This window comes from Pleurodeles waltl, chromosome 2_2 (assembly GCF_031143425.1).
Source record: "Pleurodeles waltl isolate 20211129_DDA chromosome 2_2, aPleWal1.hap1.20221129, whole genome shotgun sequence".
Taxonomy (NCBI): Eukaryota; Metazoa; Chordata; class Amphibia; order Caudata; family Salamandridae; genus Pleurodeles; species Pleurodeles waltl.
This window is the reverse complement of record NC_090439.1, coordinates 647,960,537-647,980,316: the sequence shown is the minus strand read 5'-3', so window position 1 is coordinate 647,980,316 and position 19,780 is coordinate 647,960,537. Positions and strand designations below refer to the sequence as shown.

Genomic DNA, 19,780 nt, shown 5'->3' with positions numbered 1-19,780 from the left:
AACCAGGCAAAATAAAAAAGCAATCAATAACTAGCTTAAAGGCTACATTCTGTGACAAAGACAAGGTTTTACTTTACATAAGAAAACTTGCAGCATTTCCCTTTAATACGTACTGAACTTCCTACAAATGTGACTTACTGTAGGTGCTGAAGCAGGTGTCTTAACTAGAAATAATTAATAAGTGTTTGTGTTTTGAATAATGAATTTTGTAGAAAATGTATAAGAGAAAAATAATGCACATGTTTGAAAATGTGACCTCGGAGGATGGCAACCAGTGTTCACGAAATGTACTAATTGATGATTAATACTTATGACATGTTGAAAATGTATTAGATTAATGTAGTAATATGTCATATTTAGGGTTATGAAGTATGCTCTAGCTTATTAAAGGCCTTAACTTAGCGAGTGTCTTGGCCTAGTTTTGCCAGGCCTCAGGCAAAAGCTGTATTTCTTAGCGGTTAATAAAAATGCTGACAGTGAACTAAACTGTGAAATGTCCATGGTCTTGTTAAATGTGTTTAATCTAACCTTTCTGTGAGAACCAACGGACAGGAGACGAAGTTCCTAGTAATGTAACAAAATGTGTGTGAGATGTACTTTCCCAGGACGCGAACAATGAAGACACTGACTGGAGATGAAGATGCAACAAATTTGTTACCTGACAAGCCGGATGATGAGGACATCATAAACTGGACCAATCAACTTCGTGTGAAGAGCGAAATATTAGAATTCATAGATTTAGTGTAGAAATATCATTGGGTAGTGTATAAACATACGATTAATTGACCAATAGGGAATAGTTTAGGTTACTTTGATATAACAACGCAACAGGAGAATTATTCAGATCTTAGAGAATTAATGCGATATTGAGATAAGAAGAGACTTTAGAAGAGATTTGAGATTCTGTCATTGGGCTATACTCTCGGACTGAGATCCTGGGGCCAGATATAGCAAAGGGTTTTACCCATTCTGTGTCTATGGGAAAATTTGTTGGTACATATGGCCCCTGATGCTTTGCTGATTGATTGATGACCTGAGGGTAAAGACTGATTCTGCTTACTGACCCATACCCTAGATAGGTAGATATGACAATGTGACTGAATTGCATTTTTATGCCTTTTCTTTCTAGGTACCAACTGCGCTGTCTTGATAGTTTCCCAAGCTAGATGTTTTTCTAAATTTGTGTTCTCGATTGTTTTGCATGAAGTCCAACATGCTGATGCTAATCTGGATTAGTTGAGGTCATTCACATGACGGCTGATGAATTTAGGGACAAATGTTTGACGAGTTATCCTGCTGAATTCTATGTATCACATATCTTTACTGCAGCTGACTCTGCTTTTGATTTGCACCGTTGCCTTAGAATGTGTTGCGATTCAGGCTTTGATTAGATTGCGTTTCTTCCACGTTTTGGTCAACCAGTATTGTTCTTATATGCATTTCATTGGATATTCAGATTAATCTACATGACTTTAGCATTGGTAATATAAGGGAAATAAAAATACTTAACTTTTACTAAACATGTGGTAATTCATGGCTGAAAGGTCATGGTACGGGATATTTACTGACTCCATGGATTATTGATTTGACTAATGATTATTGCATATGGATTATTATTTCTGTACTGGAGCTAAGGCGAGAACATCTTTAACGAGTCAAAAGGTTCATAGACCTATTTGCGTCCCCTTCTAAGTTCACTTATTAAGGTTTGACGCGCTAGCAGATATGGTAGCAGACTGATGGTTAGTCTGCTTAGGAGCTTGCCGCAGACGTTTGATACAGAGTGACAAGTGTTAACAGTTGTGGTGGAGAGACGGAAGGGTTTGTCTCTTTGGAGAGCTTGCCATAAGTGTCCAGAACGGAGTGACAGGTGTTGAATTCAGTATTATTGAGATTTGGATTTTTATTTTCAATGTTGACATTTGTAGAGAAAATGATGTTCCCTTAAGCCCAGAAATGACTTTCCCAGATCCTGCTAGTGATGTTGGGTATTTTCCGCTGTTCTATTGATAGAGAGAGATAGGTTGCGCTTGCACAGCTTATGCAAATCGCAGGTGAATTGTGACATATGTGAGAATTTAGGGAGTTTGCGTACTCCAATGAGGTTTTAATAGGAGTGTGCTTACTCCGCAGTATGAGAGAAGGGAAGTTGAACTTCACGTGTGTGGCACATAGTGCTAAAGAATTGTCCACCTGGTTGTTGATGTACGGACTCCGGAGTATATTGAAAAAGTATGAGACACTTTGTTATGTTGTAATTTAACTCGTTTAGTAGGTTGATCAGGCGTGGTCAACAAGTCAGTGTGCGAGTTAAAGTGGGCAAGAGAAAGTTTTGACTGAGATTTGGAGAGTCCTATGTGCACCAGGACAGACCCATTGATCAGTGGAGTAAAATTTGCGGGTCGAATTTTGCTTGCAAATCTGGGAGAACGAGAAATGAATAGCTGCATGTGCGAAAGGGCCATCAATGAAAATCCGTAAGGTTTCTGAAGTGATTGTGTTACCTTTCCTGTAGTAAACCAGCAGATTTTTTTTTTTTATTAGTCCTCAATATTTTGAATTAGTTTTGAGGGGATTGGAGTTTAGGAGGACAAGCCGCAAGACTGTCAGCCACAGTACGTGTGTGTATGATGTCACTGGAGCCGCACTGGGATAGGTTGGTTAGTGAGAAGGGTCACACACAGATTGGCAGCCGCTCGTAAGAAGCGATTGGTTGAGAACGTGGGTGAAAGGAATCTTGGAAGTAAAAGCCATTTCCTGATTTGATTCAAATAAACAAAGTAGAAAAGATTAAGTTTTTCAAGGTGTTGAAAAGTGCCCTAAGAGATACGTACATTAGAGCGAGTGTAGGAGAGCCTACACCAGCTTAAATTGTAATAGAAGAGAGAGGTGCTGCGCCGTGTCTCTGGCTAAAGCAATGGAGCAAGTTGACAGAGAAAAATGGGAGCTTAGCGTTTCCCGAGAATGGAACGCTCAATTTGAGGATTTTGGAGCAATTGCGGATGGCGCTATATGAATCAAAGCCCCTTCAGAGATCAGCACAGTTTGAGGCATTAGCAGTTTGGGAGCTGGTAGCTAGACAGCAACAGCAAATGAAATTCGAGAAAAGAATAAGAAGGGTAGAAAAGACTTAGCGGAGGCTAAATGGGATTGGGAACAGAAGAAATGGAGATCAGTGACTTTGCAGGATGCTAAGTTATTTCCAGCTATTATGCAAGAGGATGGGACAGAAGGAAGGAAAGAGACTATAAAGAAACCAAAGTCCACCTGAGAGTAAGGAAGCAAGAAAGACTTCCATAGTAGAGGAGAAATCAGATGCTGAGGATCTTGTTACGGAGATATTGAGAGATCAACCATCACTGTATGTGGTGCATGAGAGTGGTCAGAGTACTAGTGCTGATCCGACAGCCCCGGTATAGGCTAAAGGGACAGTGAGTCCGGTACAGGTTAATGCCAACCTGATGCAGAGTGCGGTGCAAAGTAGTCCTAATGTGTTGATTACTCCTGTAGTTCAGACACAGATGCAGCCACCACAGATAGAGAATTTAACCTGATGTGCCTATTCTAGAGACAACTTCGAACTTAGTGGTGCCTACGGAGCAGGTGGTTCCGAGACCAATGCTAGTCCAGACTGAGATGACTCTGATTTTGTTGTCCCAAGTGCAGTCGCAGGGGATGCCGAGATTTATGCCAATGAGGGGGATGCAGTCAGACTTGACTCCGGTAATTAATCAAAGTATGGGAGTTACTCTCCCACAGAGTACAGGTGCCAGGGCAGCCCCAGATGCAACACCACTGCTGATTACGGTTGGTCCAGCGGTACCATTATTTGCACAAAAGATAGAAATTATGAGGAAACAGGGAGCAATGACCCAGAGTCTAATGAGGAGGGGAGCAAGTTCAGCTAGTCTCTTCCGTGGGTCAGACTTTTGATGGATCAAGATCATTGTTAGATCTTAGTCCACCTGTTGCACTACCAGATTCTGTGACTGGACCAAATGCAGGTCGGAGCTTGAAACTATTGACACTGCAGACTCGGAATGCAGTGGTATAGCAGGTGCCACTGGTTCAAGTGAGTAACATTTTGTTACAGGGACCGACAGCTCAGCAGGTAACTGAATAGTTAGACAACCTGAATACCCTACAGAATGCTTCTAAGGGTGAGGAGCAAATAAATTGTATCAGGCTAAGCATGGAAGCGGGTGAATTAGTTGAGGGGAACAATGGGGGTGAATAGATTAGAATCCTACACAGAAGCAGAGTTGAGATACTTATGCCCAAGGACTACAAGAGAGGTGGGCAAGGTGCATCAGAGATTGGCAGATAAGCATGGAATAGAAATTGAGTAAACGAAGCATTTGAAAAGAAGTTACAGATTAGATTTTGAAGCAAAAGATTTTGAACACATGAGGTCTACCGGAATTAAGGCACATCTTAAAGAATTACTGCAGAATGCTCAGGTTTCCGGAGCTTTAAAGAAGTGGGAAGGCAGATGGGTAAAGAAAAGAGACAAGAGGCTCTAGAAGCGACTGAGAACGTACAACAGGACAAGGATCCAGTCAAAATTGCCAATGCGGGAAATCCCAGGGGGAAATTTTGTTCATGTTCCTTGGAGTAAGAGTGACATTTTATCATTTACAAATGATTATCCAAAATTGAGGGAGAAGCCAGTAGAGTGGTATCAGCAGACAGACAGATTAGTGAAACTTGTGAAGTGTTTGTGGGAGGACTTGAACACATTACTGGAGATAGTGGTTCCAGCTGACTTATGGGTTGAGTGTAAGAGGACTGTAGACTGGCCAACAAATGAACCGGAGAGAGATAAGAATACAGGTGCACAGTCTCCTAAGGTAATTGAGTTTCTGAAATCAAGGATTTTACCCAAGAATATTGATTGGCAGAGAATGGACAGGACCGTGCAGGAAGCAAAGAAGTTGATAAAAGCGCACTATGAGAGATTGTTGAAGGCGTTCAAGGAGTATAGTGGCAAGGAAGCAATTGCGCCAAAAGACATGCTGCATTTTGTGTTCGGATTTGTGGAAGGACTGAGACCTGAAATAGGTCAGATGATTAAAAGTCATTTGATTTGCTGGCAACCAAAACTGATTGATGAGGTGTTGCAGTATGCAAAATACTGTAGTGATGAGATTGAGTTGAAGCAGAAAAGGTTGAAGGAGAAGGCGGTGGTGATGCAGATTAAGGCAGCTCAAACAGGAGTGCAAGGAAATTTTGTGCAGCATATGCCGCAGCACCAGGGAAATGTCATGTTTCAGCCTCAGGTGAGAGGTAGGGGTCGTGGAGGCCATATGAATCGTGGTCCAGATTTGAATACTGTAGTGGTTCAGAATGATGTGCAGGGAATGAAGAAGTTATTGCCTTATCACATTTGCAGAGCGTGGGACATTGGCAGCGGGAGCGTCCGATGATGGTGCAGGAAGGTATTGTTCAGCAAGGTTATGACATCAATACATTTCAAAATGTGAAAGGACCGAGATTAAGGGGTCCCCCACTGCAAATTTTCAGGATAATGTGAATCAAGTGCAAAACATTCAGCCCATGCAACAGGTGCAAATGCCCTGTGCACAAGTGTCACAGTTACAGCCAAAGCAGCAGCAGGTCCCCATGGTACCTAGACAGCAAATGTAGATACCTCAAGACAGAGCAAAAGATGATGCTTTCTAAACAGGTCAGAGACAAGACAGAAGTAGTAACACAGTGCACCAATTCCCGTTACACAGTGAGAATGAAATAAATGGTGAATGGATGAGTGACGGTTCAGATGAGGAGCCATGTGTGCTTGCGACGTCTTTAGAAGTAGATCAGAGAGGACCCTATGTGAGGGGAAGGGTTATGTGTCACAGAGTTTCATTCTTGGTGGACACAGGAGCTACACGCTCTACAGTGAGAAGTGCAGAAGTTTCAAATTTACCCCTTTCAGGAAGAACAGTTCAGGTTGTGGGGGTAGCGAATCAGTATTTGACAAACCAGATTACAGATCCAGTGCAAGTTGAGATGGGCAATTTCCACAGACTGCATACATTTTTAGTCTGCGATTCAAGTCCATTATCCCTACTGGGAAGGGACTTGCTGTGTAAAACAAAGTGTCTGATTACTTGTTCAAATGATGGAATTGAGATCCAGACAAACAGCGATGATCAGGAAGACCAGGCTCCAGAAACTGAGTGTGAAACTACAAATGAGGAGTACCCCTTGATTAATTCCAGATGTTCACAGTGAAAGAGCTTCATTCTGATTTGCAGGGAACAGTACAAGAGAACGTGTGGGATTTGACAGGAAAAGAAGTAGGTCTGATTAAATGAGTGGAGCCAATCAAGGTTACCTTAAAACCTAATGCAGTTTTCCGCAGCTTCAAATCAATCAGGAATTTGTGAGCGCACTACTCACCTGTGAGGGTCTCAAGGCACTGAGAAGAGGGAGGGTGAGGAAGTGATGTTACTGCTCGAATAGCCAGGTCTTGAGAAATTTCATGAAGGTAATTTGAAGGTCTTTAGTCTGGCGCAGGTGGGTGGGTACAGTGTTCCACGTTTTGGCAGTGAGATGCGAGAATGATCTACTGCTGGTTGTAGTTCTGCAGATGCGTGGGACGGTTGCGAAAGACACAGTACAACATGACACAAGATGTCTTGATGAAAGTGGCTCAAATAATTGAAGATTTTATGAAGCAGGGAGTTCTAAAAGAGGTATTGAGCAGCCCATGTAATTCACAGATAATGGGTTTAAAGAAGCCACGTGGGAAGGTTCGGATTGTTCAGGATTTGAGAAAAATAAAATGAGATTGTGGTCAAGTGTTGTCCTCATGCCCAATCCAGCTGTGATAATGTTCCAGATTCCATGTGATGCTGAATGGTTTACAGTCATTGATCGGTCACAAGCGTTCTTTTCTGTGCCCCTTCATGAGGGTAGCCAATTTCTCTTTTGTTTCAAATTCCTGGATAAAGCCTATTGCTGGTCTGGGATTCCTCAAGGGTACTCAAAATCATCTTCCTTGTTTAACCAGATCTTGAAAAAGAATTTGGAGTCATTAGAATTTACTTTCCAATCGACTCTGGTGCAGTACATTGATGACTTATTGATGACGTCCAACACAAGGGACGAGTGTAAGTATGACTTGATTGCAATGTTGAATCATTTGGGAAAATATGGTTATAAAGTATCTCCACTGAAATTACAGTACTGTCAGAAGGCAGTGAAGTATTTGGGTCACCAAATTGAGCAAGGGTCGAGGAAAATATCCAGGGAGAGCATTACGATGATACTGCAGATAAGTCACCCGACCACACAGAGAGATGTCCCAATGTTTCTGGGAATGGTGGGTTATTGTCGCCAATGGATCCCAAATTTTTCAGAAATTTCAAGACAACTGCAGAACTTGACCCACAGAGATGTTACAGATCCCATAGTGCTAGACCAGGAGGAGATGAAAGCGTTCACTGAGCTGAGAGAGAGTTTGTGCAGAGCTCCAGCGTTGGGTATGCCGGACTACACAAAGCCTTTCATATTGTTTTGTCATGAGAGTGATGCATGTTGATTGTCTGTTTTGACTCAGGTCCATGGAGGTGTAAACCACACAGTAGCATATTTTTCAGCTACTTTGGACCCAGTTGCAGCAGCCTTACCAGTTTGTTTGCGTGCAGTTGGTCAGAGACTTTCACCGTGTAAAGGCGTGGTGAGCGGATATCCCCTGACTTTAAGGGTCCCTCACTCGATTGAGATTTTACTGTCAAGGACGAAAACCCAATACTTGACTGGTGCTAGGTTAACTAGGTATGAGACAAGTATTTTGGGAGCACCAAAAGTGACACTGAAAAGATGTAAAGTGCTGAACCCGGCAACTTTAGTTCCAAGTGATACTAATGAAATTGAAAATGAGGAAGATATTGAACATGATTGTCTCGAAGTAACTGAGTTGTACACAAAACCGAGACCTAGACATTAGAGATACACGATTGGAAGAGAATGATCAAATTGTTTTTGTTGATGGTTCTCGTTTAGGAGACAACACAGGGACATTGAGAGCAGGATATGCTGTGTGCACAATTACAGGGACCTTGGAAGCTTCCTGGCTTCGAGGAGTGTATTTAGCCCAGGTAGGGGAATTGGTCGCTCTTACTAGCACGTGCCAGGTTTCTGCTCGATTGAGAGTCACTCTCTACACAGATAGCCAATATGGATTCGGCATAGTTCATGATTTTGGTCAATTGTGGTCGCAGAGAGGTTTCCTGACCTCTACTGGAACACCAGTGAGAAAATAAAGGAGCGGTTATATGCAATTCAGTTACCTGAAGAGATTGCCGTGATAAAATGCAGTGCACATCTAAAGTCGCAGGACTATGAGTCACTGGGGAATAGATATGCGGATCAAGTCGCAAGCTTTTGCGCATTGAACTGTATATTATTCAAGGACAAGTGGGAATTGTTACCTGAAGAAGACACCAGATGAACGAGTTATGCATTAAAGGATATTGACACTTTGGAAGAGTTAAAATCGTTGCAGAGTAATGTCGACAAGGAGGATAAACATTTGTGGAGTAAAATTAAATGGGTTCAAAGACTGGATGAATTGAGGGTTTTTAAAGAGGGTCAGTTGGTTTTGCCAAACAGCCTGTTACTATCATTATCAGGCACACATTGGGAGAGATGCCATGGTTCGTCTGTTCAAAATTGATTAGGTCAACCCTAAATTTAGACAAGCCGCTGAAGCAGTTTGCCATTGCTGTGTCATTTGTCAGCAATTAAATGCGGGGAAAGGGACAGTGGTTAATTTGAGGCACATTAGAAGAGCAGGAGGTCCATTCAACAGAATGCAGATGGATTTTATTGAGATGCCCGTGTGTGGAGGTTTGAGATATGTGTTGGTGATTGTTTGCATCTTTAGTCACTGGATTGAAGTATACCCTACACGGAGAAATGATAGACTCACAGTAGCAAAACTGTTGCTTAGGGAACGGATACTGCGCTTCGGATTTGCGATCTCTTTAGAATCGGATAGGGGAAGTCACTTCAACAATGACGAGATTAAAGTACTGTGTGCAGCACTGAACATTGAGCAGAAGTTGCATTGTAGTTACCGTACCTTGAAGTCAAAAAATGTGTGCAGCTACGAATTTGAAATGGTCCGATGCACTGCCTTTGGTGTTGATGTCAAGGAGAAATACACCCGATAGTAAGACAGGACTGTCGCCCCATGAGATCCTCATGGAAAGAGCCATGAGAATGCCCGCAGCACCAGCAAATGCACTTGTCAACATTAGATTATATGGTGTTGGATTACTGCAATGGTCTGGATGATGTGGTTCGCTCTTTCTCTCAGCAGGTGGAGGCCACCACACTGCCACCGATCCATGACAGTGGGCACAACCTCAGAGCTGGAGACTGGGTTGTTGTCCAAAAGCATGTGAGAAAGACATGTTTGGAGCCACGCCGGAAGGGACCGTACCAAGTGCTCCTAACAACTACGACAGCTGTGAGGTGTGCTGGGATCCCAAACTGGATTCACACCAGTCACACAGAGAAAGTGGCATGTCCACTTGATCATGAAGAAGCGTTGTTGAGAGTGCCAGCAACAGTGAGACAAATCACAGCATCAGAAAAAAAAACATGAGGAAAGTAAATATATGAGCACTGGTTTGGCAATCGTGTGGGATATTATTTATAGTAATTATTGTGGGTATGCCTTTTCTTGACGCGAAAGGAGCCAACCATACTTCTGCTTTTGAAACTACTACACTAACGTCTGTAGAGAAATGTAAATTGGATTAAAAGTATTTGCATGATTACACTAATGTGCAAGAAGATCTTCTAACGTTTTCTATTGCTTATTGAGTGAGTATGTTGAGACGATGGATGCAAAGGATTGTCTGGTGTGTAACCAGATTCCTTTGTCAGTCAAGGAAGGCGTCACCTACCAAAGCTAACAATTAACCTATGGGTTAAGTTGTAGTCTGTACTAACAAGGTTCTATAACCAGGAGCATATTCAATATTTATATTCTAATCATGATGTTGTGTTTTTGTTTGTTCCTATCATTAGGAATTTGAGTACAGTAGCTAAGGATAATGGCAGTGTTAGTTAGAGGATTCTTTGAACTCACATTGACGTTTGGCACAGCTTATGCACATAAAAACAAACTGACATGCTTGCTTACACCTTTAGAGAAGAGCTTCTTAGGTCATACTGATGATAGGAGAAAGGTACTTAAAGAGAAATTAGAAAAGGGCTTAGAGAAAAGGACTTACAAGAATGATTATGCTTATATCACAATTAAAACGCAAAGGAAATTAGTTTTAGGTACATTACACGTAGGGAAGCTTTGTATATATAGGCCAAAATAGCGCACTAACACTATTTGTGGGTACGAGTGAATGCAGGCATGTGTTTTTGTTTCAGAGTAAATTTACATTTATATTGGATGGGCAGGACCCTGCGATTCCAGGGATCTATTTGTGGACCAAATGCTTATTACCATCTTTGAAGAGGATGGTATGGGACGTTATTTGGGGATAGTTTTCCCAAAGATTTACCAAATGGAGGATTTGAAAAAGTTTATGAAACTGACTGAATTACATCATAAGAGACAGAGGAGGGAGTCCTCTTCTGTGATAGTGGAAGATATATTTGGTGCAGTGATTCCTTCAGTGGAGTCATCCTGAATTCGTTCAAGATTCAAAAGTGGTCTACTATTGTGGATAACACGCTGACAGATATTACAGGTGCAATACTCCTGATAGATACTGAATGTGCTGCAGATAGAGCTAGGAGTCTTCAAAATAATCTTGCTTTAGACATTCTTTAAGCGAAGGATGGCAGTGTCTGTAAAATGATTAACTTTAGGCATTGTTGCTCATATATTCCAAACAACAGTAAAGAGATAAGAAACTTGCTTACTAATCTGACTAAAGCAAGTAGTGATTTGAAGGAATTGAAAGAACCAGGTGTTTGGGAAAATGTTGGAAACGGATTTGCTCAGTGGAAAATTGGCTCAGCAACATTTGGAATGGGGTACTATTGAAAATATTACAGGGAATTTTAATTGTCGTGATTTGTCTATTAGGGATATGGGGGTTATGCAAATTATGTAAAAGGATTAAATTGAAAGTCTAAGAATAATCAGTGGCAGGAAGAAAAGAAAAAGGGAAAGAATTTATAGGGAAAATTCAAGGAGGAGACAAAATTTTGAAGAAATTGAATTATAAAGCTGTGGGTTGTAACTGGTGATACAACACATTTAGTCATCAGGAGGGATTGCTGAAGCAGGTGTCTTAACTAGAAATAATTAACGAGTATGTGTTTTGAATAAAAAAATTGTAGAAAATGAATAACAGAGAAAAATAATGCACGTGTTTGAAAATGTGACCTCAGAGGATAGCCACTAGTGTTCACGAAATGTACTAATTGATGATTAATACTTATGAAATGCTGAAAACATATTAATGTAGTAATATGTCATATTTAGGGTTATAAAGTATGCTCTAGCTTATTAATTATAGGCCTTAACTTAGCGAGTGTCTTGGTCTAGTTTTGTCAGGCCTCATGCAAAAGCTGTATTTCTTAGCTCTTAATAAAAATGCTGACAGAGTGAAATAAACTGTGAAATGTCCATTGTCTTGTTAAATGTGTTTAATCTAAGCTTTCTGTGAGGACCAACGGACAGGAGACAATGTTTCTAATAATGTAACAAAATGTGTGTGAGATGTACTTTCCCGGGAATGCGAACAACGAAGACACTGACTGGAGATGAAGATGCAACAAATTTGTTACCCGACGAGCCGGATGATGAGGACATCGTAAAGTAGACCAATCAAATTTGTGTGAAGAGCGAAATATTCGAGTTCATCGTATTGACCAATAGAGAATTAGGGGATAGTTTAGGTGACTTTGATATAACAACGCAACAGAGGAGAGTTATTCAGATTTTAGAGAATTAATGCGATATTGAGATAAGAAGAGATTTGAGATTCTGTCATTGGGCTATACTCTGACTGAGAGCCTGATGCTTTGTTGATCGACTGATGACCTGAGGACAAAGACTGATTCTGCTTGCTGACTCATACCGTGGATAGTTAGATATGACAATGTGACTGAACTGCACTTTTATGCCTTTTCTTTCTAGGTACCAACTGCGCTGTCCTGATAGTTTCCCTAGCTAGATGTTTTTCTAAATGTATGTTCTAAATTATTTTGCATGAAGTCCAACATGCTGATGGCAATCTGGGTTAGTTGAGGTCATTCACATGACGGCTGACGAATTTAGGAACAAATGTTTGACAATTTATCCTGCTGAATTCTATGTATCACATATCTTTATTGCAGCTGACTAGGCTTTTAATTTGCACTGTTGCCTTAGAATGTGTTGGGATTCAGGCTTTGATTAGATTGCGTTTCTTCTGTTGTTTTGGTCAACCCGTATTGTACTTATACGTGTTTCATTTGATATTGAGATTAATCTACATGACTTTAGCATTGTTAATATAAGGGAAATAAAAATACTAAACGTTTACTAAAGGTGTGGTTATTCACGGCTGAAAGGTCATGGTGCGTGACATTTACTGACTCCATTGATTTTGACTAATGATTATTGCATATTGATTATGTACTGACCTATGGCAAGAACAACTTAAACTAGTCAAAAAAGGTTAATCGACCTATTCGCGTCCCCTTGTAAGTTTACTTATTAAGGTTCAACGCGCTAGCATAGGTCACTCCCATACAATATAGAAGCCGCCAAAAGCTTACTAAACGCTCAGCTAAAACTAAGCAAGTAAAATTGAGAGGAGGGACTTTATACAAATGCCTTTATCACCCGTTAGGCTACAGCAAGTGTCATGTGGGCAGAAAATTCTGGGACCGTGCATGCAAACTAAGTGAATGATATGTGTATTTTCCAAAAGCTTAGCCTTCCTTTTAACTTCCTACTTGTAAGTCTACAATAGTTTGTCAGTTCTCCAACAACTCTAATGTGCTTTCCATATGTCTTCACTTACGAGTTTCCCTATGGAATTGCAGTTATATGTTGTTCAATATTGTAGACATGTGCATGTCCTCTAGCAACAGGACAACACACTACACCTTTTACTGGGCTTAGTCATGGTCTCATACAAGAGCAAATGCAAGTAACACCACCAGAAAAAAATGGTAATGTGTGAAAATGCTTGGATAAATTTGATGTCTGCAAAAGCGGCCTGTACCTACAGAAGAATGGAGGGTAAACATGCACCTAGACAACAAAAAGATCAAGCCTTGTGCGTAAAGCAGTAAACGATGTCTCACTTCGAACAACTTGTATAAATCCAAGAGCAGGAAACTTTGCTAGCTCTGAAAAGTACACAGTCAGTAGTTCTTCACAATCCTGGGGTGTGAAAGAATGCTGGCTTACAAACCAGGCAGGACAGGTATTTAAAAAAAAAATTAACAACTAAATGAAATAAACTGCACTACTGAAAAGATCCCCATGCCCTTCACACCAGTCCTCACCAAAACTACGTCAAACTGCTATGAATAAATATCTTGCAGTGTTTCCATCTACAACCACTAAACTCATGTGAACATAAGTTAAAAGAAACAGACAGTGAAGGCTCTAGCAGCCTTTTAATAAGATACATCACTATTTGAGGATTTGTAATGCCTTGGATCCCTCCATGTACTCAAAGTTAATTTACTGTAAGCCTAACCAAAGAGCTCATTCAAATAGTATTTTCGAAATTCGTTAACTACTATGCACATGAAGGACACGGGTTTCCATGGCTGCCAGTGTACAGGCCCAGTAGTAATTAAAACATTGAAAAGGATGCCCTACTGGACCCCTAGATGTGAGCTCTTAAATGTAACGGCATAAACATGTGATTTCTCTACAATTAATGTAAAAACCCTTATGTGATTCATCCAAGCGTCACAGTAAAAATGTACTGGCTACTTTATCATGAGTTCCTAAAGAGTTTGAACTCTTTCCAGGTGGGGTGTATATGTGTTAGATGGTAAAGGCGGTGCACATCTTTCAAACTGCTTTTCAACTGGGTCATAAGAGTGTGCACACTACATGCTCATCCAATCAATTCTTGGCCTCTACCGAGCGCACAATTACCACTATGTCAAAAGGAGAATACTCAGCTGCCAAAGAAAATGTTATGGTTACAGATGAGATCAGTGTGTGTTTGGGGTGGGGGGGGGGCTGTGTATGGTGAAAGTCAGGGGATAAGAGAAGTGCATGCATGACAGAGAAAACAGACAATAATGACAAGAACGGAAATGACACGCAGGATACAGAATTTCTTAAGGAGATAAAAGGCATAGTGAGACGCTCAAAACAAAATTAGTGTTGAGTAGAACAGGGGCGACACAGTTTCAGGACTGCCTCTCACCACAGACCTTGGTAACGTTTACTTCAGTAACATTTTCTTACTTGAAACTCTTTTACATTCTAATTATTCCAACAATCATTGTTAACACGTTTAACTAATACTGGTAACTAAAACTGGTCTGGCTTGTTTTAAGTGGGGTTATTGTTGTGTCATGTTTTCACGCAATAACACTCAACTCCGAGAGGCGCCCACATACCCATAGGTTCCAAACAGTGTTAAGCACTATTTCACGTGTTTTAAGACTGACCCTCAATCACATAGGCCAAGCCTCTCGGAAAGGATTCCTAATTGCCCTTCATTGGCCACGCCATACCTACAGACCGACTCCCCCACCTTTTTCAAACCACTTAAAGTACTGCGTGTTCCGCTACAAACAGTTTAATATTTTTAAACAGCCAAGTACCAACACGAATGAAATAAGCTGGAACAGTGAGGAGACATTGCCCTGACAGTATGGTATCGTTGTTGTTACTCGCAGCGATGGATACTTGAAGACTGAAGTCAAGTCACATGCAAGTGTTGCAAGCACACAGGTCCAAGAACAGGAAGTGTTGGTTTTACGATGTGTACATACGTTTGACCTCTGATCGCTTCCTTAGAGAGCCGCTGCGTCCCAAAAACAGCAGCCACAAAGGAGGCGACTGACTCCCAAGCACGAATTACCCCCACCGTTCATTCACTCTGCTCCATGGACAGGCAAGCCTGGGAAGAAGGTAGATAATGCGTGAGGTGTGATGAACTTCTTCAATGTTTAAGGTGATCCTCTCATAACGAGAAACATCACGCGTTGGGTCAGCATTACCCCTGCCAATTCCACTCTGGGTGACAAGACAGAAATAAATAATAAGGAAACGTGACTCTTTGATTTAAGCCGCATTTATCGATACCTCAACAATAACAACTATATTGACGTTTATGACTTTAAACTGTCAACAGCAAAGCAAATTCACGTACTCTCCCGGCCAGTCTACTAGAGATCATATGGTGTTTCCTAGTTCGAGAAGCGATAAGATCCGAACGGTGTTAAGTGGCATGCATGTTGGGAAGGTGGAGGGTCACCGAGTAGTAACGCTCTGGCGCAAGAAGGGAACCGGCGCTACTGTGCGCAAAGCTTATCTTCTCCCGGGAGAAAGGGCTTTGGGTGACATCGGCACTATCTCCGGGAAAGCACACAAGGTCACCGTCTGATGGGTTGGAGGTTACCCCACAATTCGTTAACCTCGCTGGAAACCTGGTCACTGAGACCGAAGAAATACGGGGTGCTCGTCTCTCACTGCACTTGTGCTCGAAAGTACGACTGCGTGGATATGCGCTTTGCACGCGGCAATTTACTTCACGACCTTCACCCTCTGTAGGCTCCTAATACAAATGTGTGCCTCTCCCGACAGCGGTCTTAATAATAGCTCATTGGCTCCCGGAGAGTGGATCACCGCCACTCCGAAGATTCACGCCCCGCTTGGGTCCGATAAAGCTGTGCACTTACCTGCCCCAGCCGTGCACATAACTCGAACGTGGAGCAGATTTTCAAACCAAAATACGTCAATGCTTCACGCGCCGTAATATGTACTCGTACACCCTAACCCTGTCGACGTCTGTATATCTGACCGACGGTTTCATTAGCCAACTAAGAGGAGCGGCGACGCTTGAACGGCGGACCAAGTAGCAAATCAAGAGCGCAAGAAACGCCTCTAACCTGCCCGCCTCCAAGCTCAGCTTGACTGCTATCCATCTCTCTTCTCTCAGTCCTGCCATCCCTGTCGGACCGACCAACCCCTGCCAGGGCAGCGGACTGAATGACAGTGTGCCGCCCCCAAATGGCGGGCAAGGGAGGCGGGCCCTGGGCCGGGCTAACAGGATGGGCTGCACCGCAGCGCATACAACTACAATGGCTGCTGGAAAGAGGGGAAAGCAAACAATTTCCAGGCCCGCATCGCCCAACAAAAAAATATGAGAAAAAAATTACAGAAAATTCCCCGGTCGTTCTAAATCGCGGAAACGCAGGCCAGGGAGGATGCCGGGGATCCCGCGGTGAGTCTGAGGCGGGTCCTGCGGGGATCTGCCGGTGTTTAGTCCTGTAATATCAGGGTTATTTAAATTATGAGGAGAGGGCAGGAAGGCAGAGCGAGAGAGAAAAAAAAGTTTGTGCTGCTCCGAACCCGATAGCTAGAAAAAATAGAAATAAATGTTTAAAAAATATATCAAGGTATACAAGATCTGCCAGTAGGTGCTGTGCCCGTTGTAGCAGTCCGTGAGTAGTAACTTGTGCCGGGAAAGTAAAGTTTTGGGGAAGTTTTCTCTCGCAGTTTTGGATATTGTGACAGCAACAGCGGGAGGGGGCGGGGGAGAGAGGGAAAGGCTGCAGCACCGAGAGAAGAAGCAGGGAGAGGGGAAGGAAAAAAATGCCTGGACCAAAATAATTTTTTTAAAAAATCCTAAAAAATCCATTTTGCCACCGGAGTTTTAGCAACTTTACAGGGAAGTACCCGGTAATCTCTGGCACGCCTTGGGGTGATCTGGATTGGTAAAGGGACTAATTCTATTTGTTTTAAAGGGGTCAGAAACAGAAGGTAGTGGTAAAGACCTGGTTAGCCTACACTTGAGGAGTCCAGGTGGCGGCTTATTAAGGTGAGAGGTAGTATTTTGAGGTGGGTGCCGGATGGATGCGCATCTATTTTGTTACCAAACAGTAAGTTCACTAGGATTGCCTGTTGTCGGTGTCATAAACAACCAAAATGGAGGGAGATCCGATGTGCAGAGAAACATTTTAAAACAAGAATATATTTTTACATTCTTAAAAATCGTCTGGATGTTTCTAGGTGCGAACGAAAAGTGATTGGCTCCTCCGTCATTCTGGGCGAACGTCTCCGCTCGTAATGCCCGCGGCATCTCCCCCGTCTATTTTTTAAATACCAGAATGAACTTTTGAAGGCACCACTATAAAGGTGGTGGGGTTGCAGCTCAACTCTAATCTCCGATACTCATTGTGATAGATCTCCGTGTAAATGGGCGTGCATCTCCTACATCAAGAAGAGAAGCCGAGCAAAGCAATCTGCGCTCCTTTCCAGTGTGTGTGTGTGGGGGGGGGGGGGGAGAGGGGGGTTAGAGGGGTACTGGGGTATTTGTCTTTTTATGCTCCTTCCCCCAAACCTGCTGCTTACTGGCCACCGAGCTCGTCCCCGTGCAAGCATCACCTTGCGTTTAAACTTCAGGCTGCCCTCAGATTACTAATTCAGCCCGCTACTATTTGGCGTCTGAAAAGTGGCTGGGGTCTGCAGCCTTGCACTCGCTGATGCCCGTACATTGTTGTTGCGCTGAGGGTTTGGTTCTCTTTTCACCTTGTGTTCCCGTTTCACCTGCTTATTGTGCAGCTCGGGGCATCGAGAGTGCGTGCTTTCCTGTTTTTAATTGATCAGTCAGTGATGCTGCGCTTTGCATCACATTGAAGTAGACCAGGGGTGATATGACTGGTTCCACGTGGGGACATCCCCTGGCGTGTTTAAAGAAACAAAACAACAATGCGCACGCAGTTGATAGGATGGCTATGTCGCAGGAGTCCGGTTTAGTTTTCGGGAGAAAAGTATTTGGATGTGCGAATATTCTTTGCCTTGATAATTTCACTGGAATGTCAATCTTGCATTTACGATAGTTGCTTTGAAAGAGATTCGCTGCTCTCACCACCCCAGCAGGCGTCATGGGTTGACTCCTTATAAGTTGCATGGATGACATTGCTAGCACCCCTCACTCATGCTGCACACGCTGACGGCGCTTCTGCGTTAGAAAGATCACACACACACTGTGTACCTGTATCTGTAGCACAAACTCATGTAAATAGTGCATCTGAGTGTCCGGGAGTTGTGCAATTCAACAAATAAACGCGACCGTGTAACTGATCGCTTCCATAAACGTTCAGAGAATCCGGTTCAGGAAAAAGCTATTTATCACGTGCACGCCGTATTTGCAAGGGTTTTTACAAAACATGTATTCAATGTTCAGCACCAATCCCGTCAAATGATCTAATCTATTAAGAGTTGTGTTTTCTGTAAAAGCTCGAATGTGCACATAATTAACACAGGGCACCAGAAAAAAACACTGAGGTATGAAATAATGATACACGATACTAACATTGCTGCACCATATGTCTGGCCACAACGTGTACAATTTTATAAAAGAACACACTGGCCATGGTTGGTGATTGTTACTTGTGCACCAGTAACCTCTACTTTTCAATATAAAAGAAAATGTAATCGCAAGTGCTCCTCCTTTAGGTACCCTCGTTTAGTTTTGGCTTGAATTATTTTCACAGTGAAAAAATTGTAGAAGCTGTACTGGATTGCCCAAAACACTTTATTTCCCCCAAATCATAGGCAGTGATGTGACTTTCAAATACCTGATCCTGAAGCTTTTTGTAAGTGCTGGTAACTTAGTCTCACTACTGCCTTCTTGAAATATTGTCATTCTGACTAAGACTTTCATTGTGCTCTAGTGAATGGTTGTAGAAGTACACGGCTATAAGTTGTAAGTTTACTTCTGCCAGGGGAAATAACATTAAAAAAGAGTGATCTAATGCTTAGAAATCAGACTAGTTCTAACTTGATTGTGTTTGGTTTTAACGGTCTTCTTTTTTTTGGGATTCCGTTAGTATTTCTAATAATGCACATGTAAATGCATGTTGTTGATCAAGTTAGTTTAGGCTTGCTTTTTAAATACAAGGTAATTGAAGAAGATTATTTAAAAAGTAAAGTTGTTTCCAATCATCCATTTAATTTAATTTCTCTCTTAACCTAATTCTATTGTAATTACGTCTGGCATTACTTGTCTATATGTGATTCTAAATATTTAGCTGTTTTAAATGGAGATCTCTAAAACTCATGAAAAATGATGCTTTGCAGCTTTCTGATTAGACTGTTGTAGTAAATTGATGTATTCAATGGTGGTGTAATTTTTCTTAAAGATTGAAGGTCCTTAAGATTCACTGTTCCTCTGCCATATAATCCTGTTAGGTATTCTGGGTTCATACTTGCCGCATGTCTACTACTTAATTTTTATGTATACTCAGTGTAATTTATGTTGTATTGAAATTGAAGGCAATACATAGCACCTGTTATTTTGACCTTACTTCAGTAAAAACTTCCTTTTTATACAACCAGCAAGAGCAAATGCTTTATTCACCTCTTCTGCTGTAATAAACTACTGTCAAGTTTGAGTTGCAAATAAAAGGTTCAACAAAACAAACTTAATATTATATATAGACAAAGAACAACTACTCCGACATATGTTAATCGTGTGACTTACAATAATGGTCTTACAGTTTCTCAGGATCAGATTCCCACTGCTTGCAGTTTCAGTCAGCTTAATTTTGGTTGCATATTCATGGGTAAAATTAGATTGTAGTGTTTGCTACTTTA

The 19,780-nt window shown here is 41.8% G+C and overlaps 2 protein-coding genes across 5 annotated transcripts in view; one reads left to right on the top strand and one right to left on the bottom strand.

Moving 5' to 3' along the window:
* The window catches only part of CHCHD7 (coiled-coil-helix-coiled-coil-helix domain containing 7), a 254,313-nt gene extending 238,164 nt beyond the window's left edge, over window positions 1-16,149 (bottom strand). The window contains exon 1 of one of the 3 annotated variants that reach the window (XM_069220205.1): window positions 16,069-16,149. The gene's annotated coding sequence lies outside the window, so the exon portion shown is untranslated. Of the gene's footprint in view, window positions 1-15,858; window positions 15,996-16,068 lie in introns of those variants that run through there. The other 2 variants (XM_069220203.1, XM_069220204.1) reach the window with 2 other exon arrangements.
* Window positions 16,150-16,215: 66 nt separating this feature from the next.
* PLAG1 (PLAG1 zinc finger) overlaps window positions 16,216-19,780 on the top strand; it is a 222,014-nt gene continuing 218,449 nt past the window's right edge. For both annotated transcript variants that reach the window (XM_069220201.1, XM_069220202.1), the window contains exon 1: window positions 16,216-16,403. The gene's annotated coding sequence lies outside the window, so the exon portion shown is untranslated. The remainder of the gene's footprint in view (window positions 16,404-19,780) is intronic.